Here is a 25,829-nt window from a genome sequence, read left to right on the forward strand (position 1 = left end):
GTCTCCAGAAGTCCAGTTGTCTTGCTCTTTGGCTGTTGATTCAGTAAAGCACACCTTTCACAATGTTTTCTCTTCATGACATAGCTGTGTCAGTTGCCATCTCTCCTCATAGGGGATGTGAGATAGGAAATTATCCATACCTTTCATGGCAGAACTGTGAGGCTCAGCAGAAAGTGAAGAACTAGAAGAGGAAGCAGTGAGAACTGTGGGTGAGAAACAACACTGAGATTACAAAATGCATCAGCAGCTGTGTGACTCCCTGCAGGAGACCACCACTTTCTGTAACATGCAGATTCTGTGAGAGGTGCTGTCAGTCAAGTGATCTGAATACCCATGTTAGGTCTTGACCATTATCAAAGCTGTATTTTCTTAGCGTAATCTATGTGACAAGCCAGCACCTGAAATGATGTAGTCATACCTGACAGAGCATTCTAATGGGGACACAGCAGCATCTGTGGGCATGGAAGGATTCAGCTTTTTTTTTTTTTTTTTTTTTTTTTTTTTTTCCTGAAGGCACCAGAGCAATAATGAATCAAATCTTTTCAGTTTATATTTAAGCTTTAAATTCATATTTAAGTTGTAAGATACCCTAAACAAGATTAAAAGTCTCTTTGGGCGAGGTATATAAATGCCTATCATCTGCTTTTTGGCACTGATAAATCTGCCTTTTAATTTTTATTTTTTTTTCCTCATGGTTTGTGCTGTGCCCTGAGGAACATAGAAATATGAGATAATTCCCTTGAGGAATCACACTAGAACATTTCCTCCCCCCCAGAAACTTATGCTATTATACAAACATTTCCCATTACACCGTTGCTTCAGGGTTTGGGATTTTTATTTTTATTTATTATTATTATTTTTTTTTTTCAGGAAGACATTTTATGGCTATTACTCATTCTGTTTCTGAATTAGATGTAACCTAAAAGTCATATTTTTTTTTAAAAAAGTTCTTTTAGCTTTTGTTGATATGCAGGTCAAGGGCTACGAAAATAATGGCTATTTGTAATTTGTACTAATGATTGGCTGTGATCACAAAGACATTTGACTGAAGAACTGCTGACTACTTTCAGAGGTAATCAAATAAGAAACATCTGGACATTGGTTTAAGTTAGACAACTATTTCTGGATATCTAAAGTTTAAGTTTTGTTTTTTTCTTATCTCTTCCATATATGCAACTGTTAGAATCCTATGGTAGCACACAGCTAAGACAGTGGAAACAAGTATGTCTCTATATGCCATTTCATATTTTCCTTCAAAAAGCTTTGAGTCACATTTTCTGAAAATCCCAGTTTTGGGAGTATGTGCGCTCATCCTAATATTGTCCTTGTGAGTCTGCAAGCACAGTTGATGGTAAATGAAGTGATATTACTCTAAATTATTACTTTAAAATTGTGTCTTTTCAAATGTGTAAATAAGTAATTGTATAATACAATTGCTTAAAAATCTAATAAATAACTAGCATTCCCACCATTAAACTTTACGTTTTGAATCCTGTTATTTCTTTAATCTTGTGACTCTTCTGAAGTGTCTTGTTTAAAAATAAAAATAACAAAAAATCAGTTTTCTTAATACTATATTAATACTATACATGTACTTTCTTCAGTCTGATTCAAAGTCTGCAGTCTTTACTCAGACTCCAGGAGCCCCTAAGTTACATCATTTTTCCATGAAAGAAATGATGTTGCTTCCTTGATATCTGTATGAGGAAAATGAAACTTTTTTTTTTTTTTACTTTTTTTTTTTTTCTCTAGTCCTTTCATGTTGGAGGAATACATAAATATCTTTCAGCTCAATAAGATATTGAACTCTTGGAAAACATTCATGGGATAACAGTTGAGGGTCCAAGCTATATAGCCAAATTACTTATTTTATAAGGTGACAGTTTGTTCTCTTCTTCACTAAATTATATGACAAAGCAGGATGTCTTTGAATACTGTATTCATTGTAGGAAATCTGTGTACTTGCAGCCCAGAAAGCCAACTATATCCTGGGTTGCATTACCAGCATGACCAGCAGGTTGAAGGAGGTGTTTCTCAGAGTAGGAGGAAGGTGAGTCTCAGAGTAGAGAATCCCTCTACTATGCGCTCATGAAGCCTGGAGTACTGCATCCAGCTCTGGGATGCAAAGAAAAAAAAAGAAAGCTGGGGAGAGACCCTTTGTCAGAGAATGTAGTGACAGGACAAGGAATAATGGTTTTAAATTAGAAGATGGTAGATTTAGATTAGATATTTGGAAAATATTCTTTACTCAAAGGATGGTGAGGTACTGGAACAGATTGCTCAGAGAAGCTGTGGATGCGTCATCCCTGGAAATGTTCAAGATCAGGTTGGATGGGGCAGCCTGAACTGTCAGGAGTGGGGAGTGGAATTTGAAGATCTTTAAGGTCCTTTCCAATCCAAAGCATTCTATGATTCTGTGAAAGATTACTCTTGAACAACTGATAATCAAATTGCCCAAGCTATGCTTTGGTATAATATCAAGCAATTTAATTCTGAACTAATTCCAAACACAATTCCAATGAGAGTTTCTGAGGCAGTAATTTTTTTTATTTATAGATATATTTTTTTTGTTAAGTAATGAAAACTAGCAAATCCCACTCTTCAAAAATGATATTTCTGAAGATACTTCTGTTCATATTCATTTTGGAATCTTTTGTAAAGCAACATAGATTTAGAAAAGCTTTTGAAAGTAGAAATGAAAAGAGCACTCCTCTTGTCTATTCACAAGAATAAGATGCATGCTCATGTATTGACATCCAGGAAAAACAAACACACTCTTTCCCCCACAAACTGTTCTACATGCAGTTCTGTTTTATGCTTAGAAAACTAAATTATGGTAGATATTGAGTATGCTAAATTTTGAATAAAATATTAGGAACAAGATGCATATTGGAACACATTTCATTACAAGTGGAATTTTATGACTGTTCTGAATTGATAGATATTAATTTCTTAGACTTTCAAACCCTCTTAAAATGATTATTCTGAAGCATTCACTGTTACATTAGCCATGACCTACTCTCTATTAAGATGAGTACTTCAGATATAAATATCTGGTACCTATTTCACAAGTCTTATTCACATAGAATAACAGATGTTATCTAGATGCTTTCAGTAGAGCTTTTCCTCTTTACTTCAGTCTGCTTAGGTGGTTAAAAGACTTATTTGTTTGTTTGTTTGTTTGTTCAGGGAGACAAGCGAGCAGCAGGAGAGGCTTTGTTTTGGAATTTATAATATCCTTCATTGAGATAATTAATCTCTAAAATTCTTCACTGTTTGTCTTGGCCTGATCACTACATACTTGCTGTACTGCAATGGAAGAAAAGCAAAATAAAGGAATCAGGAGAATTCTGCATGAACTAGGAAGTAAATAATAAAACCTTATCCACTGCTACCATCTGGATGGGACACATTTGGGGAGCTTACAGTCACTCTTGTTAGTAATGGAATACAGAAGTCTTGACTTTTGGTACAGAGACTATGTGTTTTATCCACATGTGCTTTGAGATGCCGAGGTGCTAGGGTGAAGAAGTGGAAGGGTATAATTACTAACATTTTGGGCTAGTACCTTGTTTTGGAAATTGCTGATCAAATGCATAGTGTGTTCATTGTCTCAAAAACCTGTTATCTGCTCTAATCTAGACAAATGTTTGCAGTAAAATAAATTGACAACAGGGTTTGATAGAACTTAGATGTGTGAAATCTGCACGTAGGGAGCTCAGGAGGTCTAATACAAAACAAACAGTCATTCTTTCAATTGAAAGTAAGTCATTGCTTTAATTCCTTATTTATTTATTTATTTATTTATTTATTTTCCTTTCCTCTTCCCATTGCTGAAATAAGACTGCTCATGTTCTGGCTTCTCTCTTACTTGGAGACTCTCCCAGCTACGTTTGTTCACATTCTGGCACCACTTTCATTGAACTCTTCAGCTGAAAGTGCATTTCTACTCCTTGAGTATGCCTTATATCAACTAGAGATTCTCCTAATACTTTCATACACTGTCTCCTCTCACACTCATTTCCTATATACTTTTGCTGTGCTAGGAGTATAGCCACAAGTCAAGCCTAAGAAAGCAAGGCAGTAAGCATGAATAATTGAGGAAGTTGCAGCATATTGAATAATGTCCTTAGACCAGAAGTTTCTATGGGATTATGATTGCTGTAACAGAGACTGCTTTACTGAAAAAGTAGAGCAGTCTCATTTTCTTCAGTAAGATCCAACACTGAGTAAATAACAATTGCATTTTTATCTGGATTTTTATCAGGTAAGAGTTAAATTTGTTTCATTAGCTTCAAGTTCTCAAAACCTCAATCAATGATGATTTAAAAGCTTTGAAGTGAATGTAGAGGAACAAAAAATACAATAAAAGTCAATAATAAAAAACAAATATGAACTGGTCCAATTCAACCTAGCTGAGTTTTTTGGTATATACAGTCTGTTGGTTGCAGTGTTGTTTAGAGAATTTGTTTGTTTGTTTGTTTGTTTTTGTTTTTGTTTTGTTTTGTTTTGTTTTTAGTTCATGGTAAAGTGAGTTATTTTAATGCTGTGTCTTCTCCTGTAGGAAAGAAGATTTAAGAAACACACAGAGAGTGACTCATTTGATCTGTTTACCAAAGCTGCAAACACACAAATCTCTAGGTATGTGTTTTCCTGAGGGTTTTTGATTTGATAATTTCAAACAGAGATGGGAGAATTTATGCGCTGCAAGAAAGCTTTATTTCTGTATTATTTTAAATCCAAAGACAAGCTGTCAGAATAAAAAAAAAAGAAATGTACTCTTTGAAAGAATATCTATTTGGTGTATTTGGAACTGGATTATTATTTATTTATTTTTTTAATACTCTTTGATATTATAGCAAAATTACCTCTCGATAAATTTTTTGTTATCTTAATTGAAGACAGTTGTGACTGTTTATTTGAAATCAGGAATGGATCTGTGAAGCTATTGATTTTGGAAACTAATTTAGCTAACAGTACTTGTGTTAGTGAGATACTAAGCAAAGATCATAAGAAAACTTGTCCCTTTAAACAGTGGCACAAGAGGTTATAAAGGAATTACAAGCAACTATGAAACTTTTTGACAAATAGTTTGGGGCTTTGTCTTTTCATGGTATTCTAGTGCTAGATAGTACATTAGTACATTTAGTTGTAATTTTTATATCCATGCTCACTGGATTTTGTCTCCTGATGACATAAGGCCTACTTTTATGCATTTTCTAGTGAAGACAACTAAAACACAGGACAGAAATTCTTCTTACAGTTATCTCTGATCTCATGGTATCTGCATAGTGCTTTTTATTTCCTCCTTCCCTCTCTTTTGGACGTATATGATTTTTGGAGTTAAAGAAAAATTCGTAAAAGTGGAACCTCACCAACAATGGGTAATATGGGTTTCCTTACTGACACAATAATAGGTAGACTGTATAAACTTAGTTCAGAGCATGCCACGTGATAAATTTCTTGTCCTGTTTCAGACAGGTAGAAATCAGAAGAGCACCCAAGAAAGGCATTCAAAACATGGTGCAGTAGATACATCTTGACTCAAGGAAATGGATTTTAGCAGATTTACTGCTACCCATTCTCCCATTCCTTAATACAGTATTACCTTGACAAAGAAAGAACAGAAAATAAATGAGTGCTGGCTCACATGAAGTTAGCTGATTGTATTTATCTAATACTAAAGATCTGAACTAGTTTTTACAGCCATATCATAAACCCTAGATATATGAAATATATTTTGTCATAAAATGTTTCTTCCTGAGCATTTAAGTAGGCCTACTTAACTTTGTAGCCCTTCAAGGTAGAAAAAGATGTATGCATCTAAGCAAGAGAAAAAGAAGTTCTACAGAGAGAGACATTTTAATAGGAGAGAGAATGATTCAACAAAGAACTTCTGGAATAGATGAAATGAAAATATCTTTTCCATCCGGGGGACAGATTCTGCTAAGAAAGGATCATAGAATCATAGAATATCCCGAGTTGGAAGGGACGCATAAGGACCATCAAGTCCAACTCTTGTCACCGCACAGGTCTACCCAAAAGTTTAGACCACATGACTAGGTGCACAGTCTTTTTAAATTCAGTGCACAAAAGTGCACAAACACTTTTTAAATTCAGACAGGCTTGATGCAGTGACTATGTCCCTGGGGAGCCTGTTCCAGTGTGCAACCAATTGGATGTTGGATGACTGATTCACTAAATTGGATGTTGGATGACTGATTCACTAAAAAAAAAACAGTTTTCATACAGCAACAAAACAGAGAAGAAGTCATGGGCCCGATCCCTGTCAATGCAGAGGCTAAACAGCTATTGATTTAAGGTTAGAGTAAGACCAAGATGAGAGGAAGAATGTATTTTTGGTGAAAGTCTGGTTTCTTATACTAGTAAAACCAGGGAAGGAAAGGAGGGAAAAAGAGCTCTCCTCCATCATCTGATAGACTATAACTGGTTACAATGATAAGAAGATATTGGTAATATTTGAACTCTGCTATATTGATGAACCTCTCAACAGCTACTGTAGGGCCTGTTTAATAGCAGGAAATGGACCTTGAATCAGGTGCAATTTCAATTCTTATCAACTTTTTTTTTTTTTTAATAGAAAAAAAGGTATTAAAAACAAACAAAAAAATCAGGTAAACAAACATAATCTTCTAATAGTAAATTTACTTTCAGTACTTGGGATTTCAAACAACCCACTGTCCTGGTTTCAGTTAGCACAGAATTAATTTTCTTCCTAGTAGCTGGTGGAATGCTGTGTTTTGGCTTAGAATGAGAAGAGTGCTGATAACACCCCGATGCTTTAATTGTTGCAGAGCGAACGGCTGCGTGGTGTTTAGCTGCCAGCCGGGTTAAACCACGACACCCACACTACAAAATTTTTTTTGGTTTCTTTCACATCTGCATTTACTTTGTGATCACAAGAAATGCCTTGTCAGAAGCATGGAATCTAGAAGTTATAAAATAAATAAATAAATAAATAAAATCCAGAAACATTTTGTCTTTGGATATTTTTAATACTTGGAATGTCTGAGCTAAAAAAGATGTGGAAATGAAAAATTTAACTATATAAATATTGAGTTAGCTGTATTTACAGCTATATTACAACATAAGAACTATTACTGGTCTTCTCTGAGTAGTATTGTCACTAAATCATTTAGCACATAACAAGCAAAGTGCAGAGTAATTTTATAACATGCCTAAGTCTGCACAGTAACTGATTCAAAGTATGTAGGACTCAACATTTGCACAAATGTCAAATGCAAGGATCTTTTGAAATAATGTTAGAGAGCTCATTCTGCAGAGCAGGGACTTTGCTTTTACTTATTAAAAGACATTTTCAAGAACCCATCTGAAAATAGCAAGGCAAGATTTTGGACCTTATAGACAACTTTATTGAAAACAATTTGCAAATGAAGAGTTGGAACTGTCCGAAGCTTCCTTTTAACCTTTCTCTTTTTTCCATTTTTTTATTTTTTTTTTCTTTTCTCTGATTTTTATTCTTTCTGCAATTCCATCATTCAAAGTATCTTCTCTTCCCTTACCATTTTTCTCATTCCACAATAACATTGCTTCATCATCTCTGTCATTTCCAATTATTTCACTGTGCCTAGCTAATGTGACTGGGTATTTGCATTATTTTACAGTGCTACCCAGTGTACTGTACATCTGACTCAATACTACTCAGTGCTGAACTACCTTCACTGTGAAAAAAATCCTGTGTTTAATCAACTTTCCATATTGCAAGTTGTGTCCCTTGCCTTTCATCCTTCCATTATTTGCTTCTAAGAAGATTCTGGTGGCATCTTCTCTATATCCTCCCACTGTGTAGCTGAAAAGATATTTGATCAAAATTAACCAATGCCAGTAGGAATGGATATTTTCAAAGAATGGCTTGTAAGCAATTTGCAGAAGTGCTTTAGGGAATATACTTAGCAATAAAATATATATAGAAGTAATTTTACCATTTCCTAAATGTATTTTTCCCCTAATGTTTGGAGAAATATATTTGAATGTTTTGTTTAAATGATTTGCTCTATGCATTTTGTAAGTGTTTCTGTAGGATTACTGCTTTTTCAGCAGGATGGGATCATATGTTAACAACTTGCAGCTGCTGAATGTTAGTGCTCATCTTAAACACTATTTTAGAATTTTCCCATTGAAACAAAAAAAGTTTAAGAATTGAAATGTGAGTAACAAGTAGTCCTCTGGATATGTGTATCATAATTTAAACAGCTTGCAATACTTAGCTTTGAAACAGAATGAATTGTCAATTTATTTTATGTCATTTGTGATCTTATTCCTATTACAGTACATTTTTTCCCTGTTTCATCACAGTGAACGCTACAAAAGATTCTCGAGGAATTTTGCTCCCTATGTCAGTTGTGAGATGGGTGGCTCTGTAAAATGTAAGGCCTCACTATGAGGAATATATTTCTACTTAAAATAAATTAAAAGATTGATCTATGAACAGCCAACATAATGTTACTTCTGTTAATTCATTAACTGTTGTGACTGAAGCATACATGTTTCTGTCTCTCTTTTTCCACAAGCACAGAAATGAATCTTGAAGCTTTCTTAATGGCCATTCACAGCTTTAGGTTAGGCTTGTGGGTAGATAGTAGAATTTGTTCATATTAGAAACTGATTTAGGATGAATATTACCACAATAGCACACAAAAATATTAAAATGTGTTTTCAGTTATGAGGAAATGATAGTCATATTTCTTTTATCTATTACCATATGGAGAAATTTTTATGTGTACAAAATATAACATTCTAGAAGATCAAACTACATTTGCTTTGTTTAATTTTGCTAAAGTTAAATGATAATTTCAGTTATAGATTAGCCTATTTCTAAGAAGAAAATTTATTTGCAGACAATAATCTTGTTTAGGTCCATGACATTGTTATTGCTTGATATTTTCCATTTTCTATACTGTAATCACTAATTTCAGCAGTGCTAATTTGTACAGAAATTGACTTTCAATTTTTTTGCAAATACAAAGGTTAGAATCACACTGTGCTCATATTGTGCAGTCATTTAAAAGTTGATAGGCTTTATGATGTTACATTACAGTAACATCATTTTTTTTTTTCACAGTGTATTTTTGCATTTTGATGTGTATTTCCTTGTCTGAATCTCTCTCAAATCATTATATGGCCTTTATCACCCAAATATGTATGAATATAATATATATATATTATATAGAATATATATATATATATAAATATATAATACAAATATAAAAATATTCAGAAGTTCAAAAGTATTCTCATACTTTTGCACTTACTTCAGTAAGAACATAGATGAGAACACCTGGGAAGAAATAATCTAGTTGCTATAAAGGCTGCTATAGCACAAAATAGCATTTTCCTGCACTAGAAAATGCAATACACTCTCTGAGGAAATTCTGGTGTGGGTAGGTAGACTATGACAAGTAATATTTCATTTTGCTTCAGTATTTATGTTGTCATGGTCCAAAATGTAAACAGTGTATAATCCAGGGGGGTGATGGCATTTTCCTAGGGTGCAGTATGTATCGTTGGAAAAAGAAATGACCAGATATGTCTTCTTTTATTTATTATTTATTTATTTATTTTTGCTAGCAAATACCTAAAAATTGGTTGTATTAACTGTAGTAGCTTTATTATCTTTCTTTTCTTGAAGTTCAATTTAATAATTCTTTGTGTTAGTCACTACATGACTTAAGACTGACAGGGGAAAGTGTAGTACATCTGAATGACTGTCAGATGACTGATGTCTATGTCTTTTGCTGTTTGCCTGAAAGTGTTAATGATGATTGAGCATTGTTGTCATGCTGAGTTTTGATGTGAACTCCTGAATGCTCAGCAGCTAGGTGGTTTGGCATTTTTTAACATAAATATGTAATTAGAAATTAATGAAAAGTTGAGAAAAATACTAGGCAATCTGGCTTTATGAGTTTCATTGATAACAGCAATAGTACAATTTACCACTTCCATTTCTGCACATTGTTTGGTTTGCTACAAGATATTTTGATTAAGAAGCCAAATGATAGAAAATCAATAGAACAGTTGATATTGATTAAACACTGCTTTCTTACTGATGTCTTTGAGGTCTTTAAGGATCAGTTCTTGACCTTTTGCTATTTAATATTGTTATCAATGACTTGGAGGAAAACAAAACTGTTATTGATTGAATTTATACTTTATGTATGCCCACATGCCTAAAGAAATGTCAAAGAAGTAGTATTCAGAAAGGAAATGTAGGTTGTTTGGTAAGTATAGTATAAATACACAATTTACAATTCTGTGTAGCCAAGTCACTTTTCAGTCTAGTTCAGTGTGAATAGAAGCCACACTTCCATGCTGACAAATTCTGCTTTGAAAAGCAGCTGCTCTTAAAAAGGTGAATGAAGTCACACTAAACATTAACATTCAATGCAATTCCACAGGAAAAAAAATATAAATGAAAGAATAATTAAAAAAAAAAAAAAAGCAAATGCAAATGTGAGATATAAACATGAGAATCTTGGGGAAAAATGAATTACGCTCTCTCTGCATTTCTCCTGGTGTGGCTGAGGCTTTCAGTTCTGAAACACACAATTCAGAAAAGACATTGATAAATTGGAGAGGATTAAATGAAAGCCAGGAGAATTATTAAAGGACTGTGAGGAACTCAGGCAGCTCAAGCTATAAATTTAGCAAAGGAAAGGTTAAGTGTCTATACCTACTACTCATATCTCCTTCCAGCTGGATGCCCATCACAGCATACCTTTCTGCTCACAAGCTATCCTTGCTCTGTGGAAGGATGTTCTGCCAATACTTTGTCCTTTTCTAAATGCTTGGTATAAGAATTCGTGTCTCTTTTCAGACATGGCACATCAGAGCTTAGCTTCCCTTGGCTCCAGGTTCATCACTGACCACCACTGATATACCTTTCCCAGGAACCCATAGGTTATTTACATGCATTTGCAATAACCAAAATATGTTGCCAACAGGCTTGCAGAGGATTGGGGCAGAATTGTTTTACTTTAGATACCATACAGAATGGCAGTTCTTGGCAAAATAAAAAATCGGGTCTTTTGTTTGTTTGTTGTTTGTTTGTTTGTTTGTATGTTTGTTTCCTTGCCTTTCTCAGAGTTCACTGGAAATTGGCCAGTGTACTTAGAATGTCTCTTGCACATAGGCCATCTCTTCCAATATGTGCTGTCTTGTTGTCTATGTCTTTTGTTTCCGTGTGGTATCCTTCTGCTTACTCCATTCTATTTTACTACAGCAGAGTTTTCTACCTCTTCTTGCACAAGCCTGCTGCTATTTCTACAGTGACTGGTAGTGCTGCAGGAAGAGGAATATAATCCCTGGACATACCTTTAAAATTTTGATGGATACAGCCCTTAATTCCCTCTAGAAAAAGTAAACAAAGACAATGGAGGTACAGCAGGATTGCAGGGTTTACTCATGCTGTGTAGCCATGACAAATAACTGTTTTTTCTCTCTTTGCTTCCATATGGTCTTTGCTTTTTTTTTTTCTTTTTTTTTTTTTTTTTCCCTCCTCTTTCTTTTATCTTTAATTACATTATCCTTATCTCATGATACCCATGAGCCTTTTTTTTTTTTTTTTTTTTCTTTTTTTTTCTCCATATTTTCTCCCCTTTTCTTCCTTTGGGGAGGGGGAGTGAGAAAGCAGTGTGGTGGAATTTAGTTGGCTCTCAGTAAGAAAACATCAAACATATAAGGAATAAAAATTTGTAGAGAGGATTCTTGAATCTAGCAAGTAATTATTATGAATATTATTGAATTATAATATCTGGAAGTTCTAGATAAACATGTTCAAATTAGAAATAATTATCATTTTAAAATATGAAAACAATTTATATCCCAGTTCAGCCACAGAATTTAATTCAAGGAAGTTGTATGTTTATATAACAGAAGAGGTCAGAGCATGTGATCATAATGATCTCCCTTCTGCCTGAGAAGTCCATGAATCTATTAAATAAAAGAAAGAAATATTGGAATCTTCTGTTTTATCTTCTGTTTCATTAATAATGCCAAGTACAATTTACCCACAATTGATGCTTTACTAACCCTCATGTCAGCAGAAATTAACCATTAAAAGTTACCTACTCACTGCTTTCTCTCTCTCTCAAATTTGCATTCATAATCCCCATGACCTGTAAATGCAACCATACAGTTCTTCAAAGATAATAAGATTAAATTACCTATATGTAATCAATATCAATTTAATTAAAAAAAAAAAAATCAACAAAAAGCTCTTTTGTATTTAAATGGTATGTTAAGTATGTTAGAATAATTTTTGTTGGTTTCCAGCCTATTTCTTATATTTATATGTTGCAAAGGTGTTTATTCAGAAAATAAAGTAGACCAAAATGCAACAGTTTAATATATTTACTTAAATGAACAAGGATGTCTTAGCGACCATATGAGCTGAGTTCCAAGTCATTCATTATGATGATAATAATGAAGAGTCCTTTTACTCCCTTCTGCAAGTTCATATTGTTCTGTGTTCTATTGTTCTGAGTAATATATGTGAGATCTTTCCCTTTATGTATTTAACAAGTGGGAATTAAAATCCCTGTATTTTATTATTTTATTTTATTTTATTTTATTTTATTTTATTTTATTTTATTTTATTTTATTTTATTTTATTTTATTTTATTTTATTTTTATTTTATTTTATTTTATTTTATTTTATTTTATTTTATTTTATTTTATTTTATTTTTCTTTTCTCAGATCTATTTAGTCAAACACTTTAAAGAATTTTATAGATTTTTGTGTTTACTCATGTTTATTGCAGAACAAAATCATCCTCACTACTTTCAATGTGCATATCATATCCCCTTTTCAGGTTAGGACAGGAAAGAGAACAAAGGATACCATTCTCTATAACTCTGTCTTATTCTGGACATCTGTTGTCCTCAAAGGGCCTTGGCTGATTGAAAGCCCATAATGACCTTCAGCCGTGTACTCTATGGACTCACTGGCCTTACTATTTGAAAAACTGCCCTAAGTGTAACTTTGCAGATCCTACATAATTTTATGGTTATATTTGTCATGAATATGGAAAATAAATTATTCTTGCTGTCTTTGCAACAGCCTTTTGTATATATGAAGGTTATCTCCCTTTTCACTTCCTCTTTATTTAGACTAACCAATCTGCATTCATTTTTTCTTTATCAGTCACATTTTACAAATCTCTGATGTTTCTGATTACATTTACATGGTCTTTCTCTAGTTGGCCCACATCTTCTTTGAAATGCATACCTAAACTGGGCATGTTAGGCAGAACAGAATGCTTATACTCTTGTCTATACATCCCACTGGCAAATCACCTCCGTTTAAATACTTGTGCAAAACATATTAAGGCCAACATAAAGCTTCCGTTTCTTTCACGAATGATAAAATCTGCTATAGAACACTATCAAATCATTCTTTTGTAAATAAAATTCACAGATTTCCAACTGAAAACAGCAAGAGAAACTCAGATTTATCATACTGTATGGTTAAATAGGTTTCTGCGTCTCAAGGCATATATTGTCTTGCACAACATTCCAGAGAAACAGTTGCAGCAATATTATGATTTTAGTACTTTGTATAGTTACAGGAGTTCAAGTTAGAGCTATTAAGAATGTGGTCTGCTCCATTCCTCATTGAATTCTCTCTTTTTTTTCTCTTCTGCTGTTCTATATCCTCATTATCTCAAATAAAACTAAGACAGACATATAGAACTGAACATTTCTTTCATTACATAAAAAGAATATTTTATTTTGTTGCTTTTCTTGTCTTATTCCCAGTATTTTATATATATGTAATGACATGAGTCATTAAGAGTATATTATAATATGAAATAATGGGTTAGATTAAACATTATATTTTATTTCTGTATTAAAATGAAAGGAATATATAATTTAGTACTCATCTAAACCTCTCAGATTCTCAAAGCTTCTTCTTTTTTAATAATGAAAGAATTTGACACTCTGAAAACAATGAAGTTTGTCATCCTGTGATTTTGAGATCATGACACAGTAATATTAAAAAATACTATAAAATACTAGAAAACATAAAAATTTAAAAAGAAATTTCACTGATGACATTTCAAGTCTTCTTTATAAAGAAATTGCTCCAGATCATGTCTTGCATGTCTCCAGTGGTGTTTTTCAAGGCAGCATTCTTCTCCACCTCAGTTTTCAAATTTCCATCTCTTTATCATTGTTTTCTTACTTTCAAAGATAGCACTGGCCCCTCAAAACAAACAAAACCCATAAATCTTCTATTCAAAAACATCCAGTCCCTCCTTTGGAGGAGATTCATGAGTGTTCAGGGCAACCAGGCTCATTCCTCTGAACCTTTGAAGTTGATACTTGCCCAGTTCATTGAATTCCTTGTGCTGGATGGCAGGACACCCACATCCTCTCAAGTCAGGAACAGTAACAACAGAAGGTAGAGTCATCCTTTGCTTAAACATTTGTCTGTTTTATATTATTCTGTTGCTTTTTTTTTTTTTTTTTTTTTTTTCCAAAAACAATATCCAGTCAACTTCTTCTTTGATATGGGATCCAAGAGCTGAAGAGATTCTGCAGTGGCCCTCTAGGAATAAATGGTGCTCCAGGAAGCAAGTCCAAAATGAGTCTACTAAAGAGAGCAAGATAACTGACAAATTTCCATTCTGCCTTTACAAAGCATTTAGTTCTACTTGTCTTGAGCTGCTGAATGATTGACAATAGTTCCTCCACTGTTTTAAAACTTCTCTATTTCATGTGTCAACAAGTGATCACAGCTATCCAGCAGGTGTTCTTTCACTGAGCAGTTTCAGTGTAAAACTGTGGTTTAGGGATAGAAATCAGGAAAGTGTTTAGAGCTATCAAAAGAGTTCCTTTGGTAAATTGCTCAAATGCATGCTCAGCACTGGTTGAATATTTTAGTTAGAAAGATGTAAAAGCATAGTTCAAAATAGATTTTATAGCTTGATAAAGGGACATAAAATTATTTAATTTTATATATATGAATGAATCACGTAGTAAAGCCAAACCACTAAAAACAAAAAAAGAATATCAATTTACTTTGCTGAAATAAATCCAAGGGAATATTTTCATTTCTTGAATTTTAAAGTTTCCATGAAGAATAAACTAACCCAATGCAATACTCATTGTTGCAAATAGAACAGTTAGCCTTTTATTTTGTAAATATTTTCCATGTAACAATTGGAAGTTAGCAACTTAAACATGCATATGTAATTACAAAACTTCCTACCACTTTTAATTTTGTTTTACATAATAAAATATTGGTTTATTTTATTATGCAAAAGGAACCAAAAGGTTGGTTCCTTTTCTAATTTTCATCCCACTTGCAGGGAACACATTGATTTGGGTCTTTATTCTGGTTGCTCTTGCTTTTCAAGTCTCAGTGGGAATCATTTTAGTAAATTGTTAAGAATGATTAAATTGCAGAATCTTAGTAGACTGAAATCTGTTAAATTAGAAAGAACAAAATTGTCATTGTTAAACAGATAATCTGTGAGCTGTGTGGCATTCTTTTATTTATGGACATTGTTGCTCACAGTATGACTTTGTACAATATGAGAAGGGTTTTCTCTAAAGAATAAATTTAAAAGACTTATGTATCTCTGACTGAAAAAAAAAAAAGAAAAGAAAAAAGAAAAAAAAAAAGAAAAAAAAAAAAGAAAAAAAAAAGCATTTATTTTCTCCAGGTACACATTCCTGAGAAAGATTAATAAAGCTAGAGAAAAGATGCTCTTCATAAGAGATCACACTCTAGACATCCTACGTATGCATCTCAGCATAGAACATCACAGGAATGGCAAGGAAATAAAATCCTATCTCTGGAAATCAGTGTATAGGCAGTAGTTGTCCAGAGTCTTAGGAAGTATAAATAAATAAGCTAAGCTTTGCTAGAATTGGTGGCACTGTGCCAGTTTAGGGGAGCTGTGGATCTAATCCTTTGTAGTACTTTACATTGTAGTACAGCTCTAATTCCTGTGGTTAAGATATTTCTACATAATCATCCGTAGAATGTAGTTCTCAGTAGTCTCTGCAGCTCTATGACAATTGTTTAGGATATTTGAATACAATGATTTTTTGAAAGATTTATTAAGCATCATCTTTCTGTGTTTCAAAGCTTATTTGACATGTCAGGTAACAAAACTTCAAAAACAGTAAATCAGAAAATGTGTTTTGCATAAGAGCTGGTGTTTCCAACATCATAATATTTTACTGAAAATATAATAAAAATGTACTTTTCTACTTTAATTTATAAGTTGTACTGTGATTTTTCAGTCTTTTACAATAATTGTTTCCTCAGATGCTGTATTCTTTTGCATTTATATGCACTTGAAGAAAAAAAAAAAAAATCCTGGAAAGTCTTCCATTTTAGGTTTAGCACAAGAAGAAGCAAGTTTTTATTTTTTATGTTTTATTTATTTATTTATTTCTCTTTTTCCAGTTTTTTTATCAGAAGCCATGTCAAGGGATAAGCATCCTGGTTATTTAGAATTTAAAATAAATAAATAAATAAATAAAATATTTTAAAAAATCTATGTGCAAATAAATATTATTTATCTAATATGGGATTTAAGAAATATCTGGCTCTTCTCTATATGCTGCCTAATTCTGAAGATACACCATGTGATTGTATGAAGACCTTGGCTCTTTTTTATCAGAGCTCCAGAAATACCTAAATTGGTCTATTAATATACAGTTGGTCTATTAATATGCAATTAATGTTAATATTAATATTAATATACAGCTACACCTGTATTGTCAGGGCTAAGACACTTGCTGTAAATCTCTGAATCAGGATCCATAAACCAAGTACTCTTCAGTCCTACTACTCCTACCTGCTATGAGAACTGATCTGGTCAGCAGTCTCAGGGCATGGTATTACAACATATCACTAGAAGGATACATTTCCACATGAACTGAGTCACGGGCTGCTTTCTTTTCAAAAAAGGTGGTAATACTGTCTCTCTGCACAGTAACTAATAATGGCTTGCCTAGAAAGTAGGTAAGTAGAACCCAGAACAAGAGTGAGAGCATAAAAAGGAAAATTGCTTACTGGAAATCATATACATGTATGCTAGTTTTCAAAATCTGTGTGATAACAGTGACAGTTCATCTATTTGTAATAGCCACTTTATTACACAATGACAAGTCAGCATTGTTAAAAATGTGCAATATTAATACTATATGATGATGATGATGATGATTACAACTGAAGGACTACCTTGGGTACAGTAATTTTCTTTTTTCCGTTTAGTGTTGCTCAGTACTGACTGAGGATTATATGTTTCAGTCTGTTCTCCCAGAGAGAACCTTAATCCCAGTTTACATTGTGTGGGGGTATATGTGTGTTTGTGTGTTGTGGTTGGACTTTTTTTTCTGGTCCTCTTTTTGAATGTGCTCTGCTTCTGGAAATATTTGTAACAGAGAGGGACAAAGAAAGAACGGAAAAAGAACTTTATTGCAAAATGCAGCACTGAGCTACGGGAGTTCTGAGTGATGCTTCTTGTACACTTTTTTTTTTTTTTTTATATATATACCTTTAAATACCTTTCTACACTGAGCTGCTACTTCAAGAAAGAATACTGTGTTTTATTTTGGTTTACAAAACTCTTTTGGTTTTGCAGCTGCTGAGTTTTTGGTTTCAGAATGGTTTCTATTAATGGTTGATTTTGAAAATAAGTAGGTAAAGCTGTATGAACAAGAATATTTGTAATGAATCTCTAGTATTTAGCTGCATAGTGGTATGCCCAGAAAAAAAAAAAAAAAAAAAAAATCAGTAGCTCTATTTATTTCAGTTTAAACAGAGGTGACTCATTTTGCACTAAATTTACTGCATTTCAGTTATGGTGGCAAATGTCTAACTAGGAGAATTAATAAGTTGCTGGGGATGTTAATTTTTTAAATGATTACAGCTATATATAGAAAAAAGACATTGATAACGTCCTCATTGTTCAAAGAGGAAGTTAGGGAAAGTGATCACAAGATAAATCAAGTGATACTCTCTTTTAAAAATATATAAAATCCACAACTAACAACAGTCACAGCTTTTCTCACAGTTTCATAATTTATCATGTTGTCTATGTCAGTTGCATCTGCACTGCTTAAGGATGGGATAGTATAGAGATGATATAAAACACACTCTTAGCCATTATATTGAATGTGTTTTAAAATCTGACTATAGATTTTTGGGGTAGTATTTTGTCATATTTCCATTTATATTTTATATATATGTATATATACAACTTATTCTTGCTTTCATATTCCTTGTAATTCTCAATTTATTTGTATTTATTTTTCCTGTTGTACCTTATTACTCATTATTCATTTATTAATTTATTTCTATTGTTAATTAATGTTGTATTTATTGAATTTTATTGTATTTATGTATTTAATATTTTCAGCCTGACTGTCTTTATCCACATCAACCTATCAGCTGATGGACAAGCATGAGAGAAGCTGAAATTACATCAGAGTATGTGCATTCTGCTTGCCCCCATGCACAAACAATCTTCGGGACCACCTCAGACTGATTCAAGGCAGCTTAGGCAGTTTTACTTGGTAGGATACACAGCTTTACACACTACCACAACTGGATGTGCTTGCTACATGGTCAACTTATCAGGTCTTGAAAGACCTTAAGGCATTTTTCCCTGTATAGTGTTGCAGCTTCCAACATAAGTGTGGTGACCTGACACTTAAAACAAAATTGTACAATTCAGTCCATTAAGGAAACAGTTGCAGTTGTCAATCCACTTAAATGGAAACCACATCAAAATAGCCAATAAAACATTACTAGTGGGACAAATAACAGCAATTTTCTCATTTTGTCATTTTCAGTCATTTTATTTTGTTGATCACCAGTAGGCTTTATGTGGGAAGCAGAGCATTGCATTAGGAAAATAATTGTGCAATATTTTAGGAGTATAAGTAACATTGATTACAATTGTTTAAACAAAAACTTATTCAAACATGTGTTTTGCCTGAAGACCTACATTTTTGGAGTTTTACTGGGCAGATACTTTTTTTTTTTTTTGGCTCATCTCCTCCTTTGAAATTAAATTAAATCTTTATACAGATTCATGTAGGACTTATTGAAGATTCTGATAAGCCAAAGATCTTCTAGAGGTTTGTTAACAGTTGATAGACAGATGTTGTACAGCAGGGTGAAATTTAAACATATTCAGCAAAGCTTAGGAGAGGAGTGTTTAAATAAAAGCACTTGATTGCAGAGCCACTGTTAGCCTATCAGTGAAGCCCCGGGAGGACAATCTCTCTCTGCATAGTAGGAAGAGAATGGAAAGATCACCATATAAATACTGTACTATTATCTGATGCTATTATCCAAACTCTTTTGTCCTGGGGTACTCTCCCTAGGTGTCAGGTCAGCTTACATGCTTAGAATGTATTTATGGCTTTTACAGCTGTTATCAGTGTTCCCTTTGAAATTGTACTCATGCAGATGAGTACTCATGCAGATGAGACCATAAAAAAATCATTCCTGAAATCCATGAAGTGTTGATAAGAACCTAAGTTCATAAAAGTGAATGAACACTTTTTCTGAAATGATTCCTCCATGCTTCTCAGTATTTCTGAAACAAATCTGCTACGATTTGGTCCTTAATACAGTTTAGGGACTATTCAATTCTAGCTTGTGATTTTTCCTTAAAGATTTTTACACTAAGGATGATAAGTAGTCACATGGAAGGATTTAGGCAAAGAAATCATCTCAAATGAATTTACCAGAACATGTAAGTACAGTACAGATTTCACTAGCGTGGCCAGGTTTTTCTCCAGCATTTGAGCAGAGCTTTGTTATAAATGAAGTCTCATCTAAATCTGAATTTAGTAATATTTATAAAATAAATATTTATTAAAAAGTATAAAAGGCAAGTAAACAGTGCTGGGTGAGCGGGGAGTCTACGTTCCACCAACATGCACACATGAACATTAACCATTCTAAAGATATAGAACATTGTTTTTACATACTAAACTCGAGTACGCCTATACATATCACAGAATCACAGAATCACAGAATTTCTAGGTTGGAAGAGACCTCAAGATCGAGTCCAACCTCTGACCTAACACTAGCAGTCCCCACTAAACCATATCCCTAAGCTCTATGTACAATCAGAAAAGGTAACAAATAATCCTTTAAGTTCCATGACTTAACAGTCTCCATTTTCCATTCCTTTTCTTGATTACTAACAAATCTCAATTTTCCATTCCTTTTGAACAATATGTCTTGCTTTAAGTTGTCGAGCAACTCGGTCTTCAGGCCTTATGTATCCCGTTCTTCCCGGATCGAAAAAAAGCATATCCATCTCCTCTTCAAGGCCAATAGGGCCTCGGTCAAAAGGCATATTCAGGTCAACAGGGGGTGTAACAGCAAAAGCCTTCGATGGCTGTAGCAGCAGAGGAGCCCACGGCATAGCAGTTGGATCAGTAAACAAGCCTGCAGCTCCCTCACTATCTGGCAAGCCACATGTTTGTGGTTGTGGCTCCACATGGCTCTTTAAGGCCTCAGTGACTGCTTACCAGGTGCCGAGCAATCCCACTGCAACCTTGTTGTTTTTAGTTGCAGAGTCCCACACCTTGACATCAATTTGGTTCCATGTTTCAGGATCATAAACTGTCTGATCGTTAATAAGGAGAATAAGCTGTAAGGCTACCAGGACAGTCTTTGTTCCTAAGGTCGTATGATTCCCCATAATGCGCATCTGCTTACCAGCGAGGGGCAGCTGTGTGCATGGGTCCGCTTCTCTCAGCTTGAGCTTCTCTCCAGCTCCAGTGCGCCTATTTCCAGCGACTTTCTCTATGAGCTTCTCTGAGTGGTTTGTTGAGTTTGGCTGAACCTATCTTCATGAGGCAATCAATGTGCCTGTTCCCATCCTGGTCTCCATTCTGTTAATCTGTTCCTTTTCTTTCTTTCTTTCTACTTCTTTATTGATGACATAACTTCATTGTGTTGCCTTTTTTTATCTTGAGGGCAGGTTCCCCTCTTATACACTTTTCTCCACAGCAGTTCTTTTCAAAACAACTTTTCATTGGTCAAACAAGTTTGCATAAAAGAGCAACAGCAAACACCCAGAAACTTCCATGCCTTAATGGCTGGAGAACAAGAAAGCAGCTGGAGAACAAGAAACCCTGAGACTGCATGGAGTCTCCTGAATCACCCTTCTTTGTTCCCTCTAAACTGTTTTATATTCCTGATGGCCTCATCGTTAAGAATCTAATGTTATCTCAACCACTGGGCTTTCCAACCTCCATGACCACACTCCCAAATCTCCCCCTTCTTTATTAATATCAACCATTTTCTTTACACGAATTACCACTCCATATATAACAGCTTGTTTAAAAATTATTTGTCAAATTATTGATCATTGAAGAAAAGATGCAGTAACATTAAGTGGGTTCAGAAGATAGATTAGGTGTTGTATCTAAGGTTATCTAACACAAGCTGTTTTATATTTTAAGCCTTGCTTAAGTCATGGTCTTGCCCCATGGTAATTTTTTTGTCTAATAAAATTAGGGTATTTGAATGTCAGTGTGGTTGAACATTCAGATACAGTGTTCATCTTGGGCTATGATACTGGATGTACTTTTTTTTTTATAATGTAATGTAAGTCCACCTAATTTCACTAAAAACTGAACTTCATTCCTGTTTGCTGACAATGTCTTGGCTTATTGAATATGTTATTGTTTGGGCACCAAAGAGTTTAGCCATTTATTTATTGTCTATTTTAGTGGAACAAAAAAAAGAAAGAAAGAAAAAAAAAAAAAGAGGTAAAAAAAGAAAGAAAGAAAAAAAAAAAAAGAAACAGAGTGAGTGGATAATTACCATGTATGATGATGATGATGATGATGATTATTATTATTATTATTTATATTATTATTTTCCTTACAGTTCCTTTTCCCATGGCAAAATCAACTGAATTTGGCAGAGCTAGAATCAGGAATGTTGTTTATATTCAAGGTCTTTTTAAATGGTATAGTTTACATTTCAAGCATCTATCAGAACTCTTTGCAAACATACACATATATATGTGCATATTTGTGTAAGGAATGTTTCAGCAATTCGTGTCAATATAGGGCTTGAAGGGTAAACCTTGAGTCTCTGATATCTGCGGGGGAGGTCAGAATAACTGCTAAATATTGTGACTATTGCATGGGATGCTGCACAAGTCTGACATCCTGACAAGATGGACAAAGGAGAAGGACAAGAAAAAAGCCTGGGAGGCAGACTATGAGCCTTCAGCATGAGAGACCCCCAGAGGGACCACCGGAGACTGATATGCATGCGCCAGTGGGAGGGTTCAGATTCTGGGAACTAATTATAATAACCCTACCTTTACTAGAAGTATTAATGAATATTTATTAGCTTAGGAGCATAAAAACCAGCCGCCTGATGTAACTTGTGTGTGTGTTGGAGGAGCCCAGACTCCCCATGCACCCACCACTGTTTACTTGCCTTTTATTGACCCCATAAATAAATCTTATAAAGCTAAATTGACTCGGAATTTATGACATGTATATGTATAAAGTGCCAGCAATGTTATAAACCCAGCAATTTCAAAAGGTCAGAAATACTTCAGTGCAATCACACAAAATTAGTGTACCCCAGGATGACAGAAAAATTCCTAACAGCACCGTTCAAATGTTATGTCAAGTCACACGAGGCATACACAAGACTGTAACACCTCCTGGTTAATGTGTCAAGACTTGTGTCAACACAAACCATGTTATTTCTATAAGAAGTGAACTTATTACAAAGGAAAAGGATATCACTATGCTGCAGCAGGCTTGACTCTTTTCTAGTGCTCTTCCAGTGATCTCTGTGAATTACTGTGGGACTGAGTTGTACTCAGCATTGCAAATATCCTTTGTTCATCTCTACTCATCAGCATTTTTGACATCAAAACACATTTATTTTGATACAGTAGATACTTCTGCAGCTGGTTGAATGGGAGAATGGAGATTTTAGCATGAAGGAAATTGTGAGAAACAGTTTGTGATTTTCGAGTGCAGATTGTGATTGGGATATTTGGCAATGGGGAGAGAAGAGAACCCTAATATCACTGACTTTGGCAAAGCTGAAATAGAAACTCAAATATTTGAGTCAAGATAGATTTATTTTTTTCTTTTCAGTCAAGTGTTGCAAAACACTGGCATATTCACCTCTGCCTTAAAAATGAGCAGTTGAAGAATTTTGTAAAATGAAGCATAAATGATTAGTGATTATATCAATTTTTATAGCATGAAAATTCTGCTTCTGTGTAGTAAACCTGTGCAAAGTATGTAATGATTTTCCAACTTTATTGACAACTATGCATTTGTTAATTAGCCCTAGTAACATTTTAACAAGTGAAAACAGAACTGTATGCTGGCACTCTAGGCTTTGGAAATCTTTAAATCATTAGAAATATTAACTCTGCATAACATGCTTTTTCTTCACTACCTCTGAAAAAATGATTATGATAACAATTTGTTCCTTTTGAATGACTGCATTCACCTAAATGGCTCCCCTAGGATAAAACTGCCATGCATTACTGTACTGTGGAAGCACAGACCTATCCTTCTTTTCTCCTAGACACTGCTATACATATACATGCCTGTACATATATACATATATACAGGCATGGCAGGAAAACTTAATTTTTTTTTTTTGTTTTGTTTTAGTTTTTGGTTTCAATTTTGATTTTGATATTATTATTTTTTTATTATTTTTATTGGACAGTGCCACATTGCAGTAGCCTCCATTTCCCTAAAGGATTGGTGGCAGTTGATCCTACAGCTATCCTCATATCAACTTTTATACCTATCCTCGTATCTATTTCATACCTATCCTCTTATCAATTTCTTTCTCATTCAGCTTACTTTTAGGAACTAAAACTAATGGTCAGCATGAAACTGATTCTCCAAGAGTTTTTGCCTCTTCAGTCAATACCTGTCTATGCCACATCTCCGTAACACAGGTCATTTATTTGTCAGGCAGAAATACACGGGTGTTTCACCTGCCACTCCTTAAAATCCATTAACTATCAAAGGTGTATTAACATTGGCTTTTTGAATATGGTCTTTTGAAAGTTAGCAACATAGTTGTCTCTGTAGTCAGCAGAGGATCAGGTTTTTCTTGAAGCCAATTAATCCAAACTGTCCTGGACACTTGTCTTAGACAAAGACAACTCTCTCCGTTTCCTCTCCATCAATTATATGGTTACTTAGTTGAGTGGTTTAAATCAGTTGTATCTTTTAATTATCTTGGGTTCAGTGACAGCAATTCTGTCTTAAATAAGAAGTAAATCAGTGTAAGCTGTTAAAAAAGTCATCCTGGCACACTCTGCTTCATCAGTAATTTTCTTAGCAACACAATTTATAGAATCATAGAATCATAGAATATCCTGAGTTGGAAGGGACCCTTAAGGATCATCAAGTCCAACTCTTGACACCGCACAGGTCTACCCAAAAGTTCAGACCATGTGACTAAGTGCACAGTCCAATCGCTTCTTAAATTCAGACAGGCTCGGTGCAGTGACCACTTCCCTGGGGAGCCTGTTCCAGTGTGCAACCACCCTCTCTGTGAAGAACCCCCTCCTGATGTCAAGCCTAAATTTCCCCTGCCTCAGCTTAACCCCGTTCCCGCGGGTCCTGTCACTGGTGTTAATGGAGAAAAGGTCTCCTGCCTCTCGACACCCCCTTACAAGGAAGTTGTAGACTGTGATGAGGTCTCCCCTCAGCCTCCTCTTCTCCAGGCTGAACAGGCCCAGTGACCTCAGCCGTTCTTCGTACGTCTTCCCCTCCAGGCCTTTCACCATCTTCGTAGCCCTCCTCTGGACACTCTCCAACAGTTTCATGTCCTTTTTATACCGTGGTGCCCAGAACTGCACACAGTACTCGAGGTGAGGCCGCACCAGCGCAGAGTAGAGCGGGACAGAGTAGAGCGGGACAATCACCTCCCTTGACCTACTAGCGATGCCGTGCTTGATGCACCCCAGGACACGGTTGGCCCTCCTGGCTGCCAGGGCACACTGCTGGCTCATATTCAACTTGTTGTCTACCACGACCCCCAGATCCCTCTCTTCTAGGCTGCTCTCCAGCATCTCATCGCCCAATCTGTATGTGCAGCCAGGGTTTCCCCGTCCCAGGTGCAGGACCCTATAATAAAAAATCTATAAAATTTAAATTATAATATTAAATTATATTAAAATAACATTATAATATATTTTAATAATATTATAATATATTATATTATTGATTTATAAATTATAATAAAAAATCTATAATAAATTATAGATTTATTTTAAAATTCTGATTCTCAAAAATAATCAATATGCCAGAACTATGAGGAATGTGTATATCTGTGGTGCTATAATTTACATTTCTTTTCACATAACAATGCTCACTTAGGAAATGGCCAGTTTACTAGTCACAAAGAGATTTACATAATCACATTTTTATCACTGTAATCAGTCAACATATTGAAAATTGTCTTGTCAGAATGTTTAAATGAACTGATTATTTAATGTGGGAGTACTTTAAGTGAGAAGAGACAAGAACATTATTACAGCTCAATCTCACTTTTTTAGTCTTTAGCTGTAAGTGATCTCAGTGAAGTACCTTCTTGCAATTCAATGAGACAAAGGTAATCACATAAAGGGGGTTATTTTTGTTATTTTCTATTTGCTTGCCTCAGTGAAAATGTCACCTAGTCTTTACATTTTCATTCCTTTTTAAAGTTTTCTTCTTAAAAAATCATGATGGGAGAAATTAGATGCTCTCTTCAGTCGTGGAGATGACAAGTGGGATTTTTT

The 25,829-nt window shown here is 34.3% G+C and overlaps 1 long non-coding RNA gene across 1 annotated transcript; it reads left to right on the forward strand.

Annotated features, from left to right (window-relative positions):
* Positions 1 to 4,182: 4,182 nt before the first annotated feature.
* On the forward strand, positions 4,183 to 8,401 carry LOC116485464. Its single transcript, XR_004252874.1, has 3 exons — positions 4,183 to 4,267; positions 4,565 to 4,641; positions 8,338 to 8,401. It is a non-coding gene; the product is annotated as an uncharacterized LOC116485464 (long non-coding RNA).
* The last annotated feature ends 17,428 nt before the right edge of the window (positions 8,402 to 25,829 follow it).

The sequence above is a fragment of the Aythya fuligula genome, chromosome 1 (genome assembly GCF_009819795.1).
Source record: "Aythya fuligula isolate bAytFul2 chromosome 1, bAytFul2.pri, whole genome shotgun sequence".
Lineage (NCBI taxonomy): Eukaryota > Metazoa > Chordata > Aves > Anseriformes > Anatidae > Aythya > Aythya fuligula.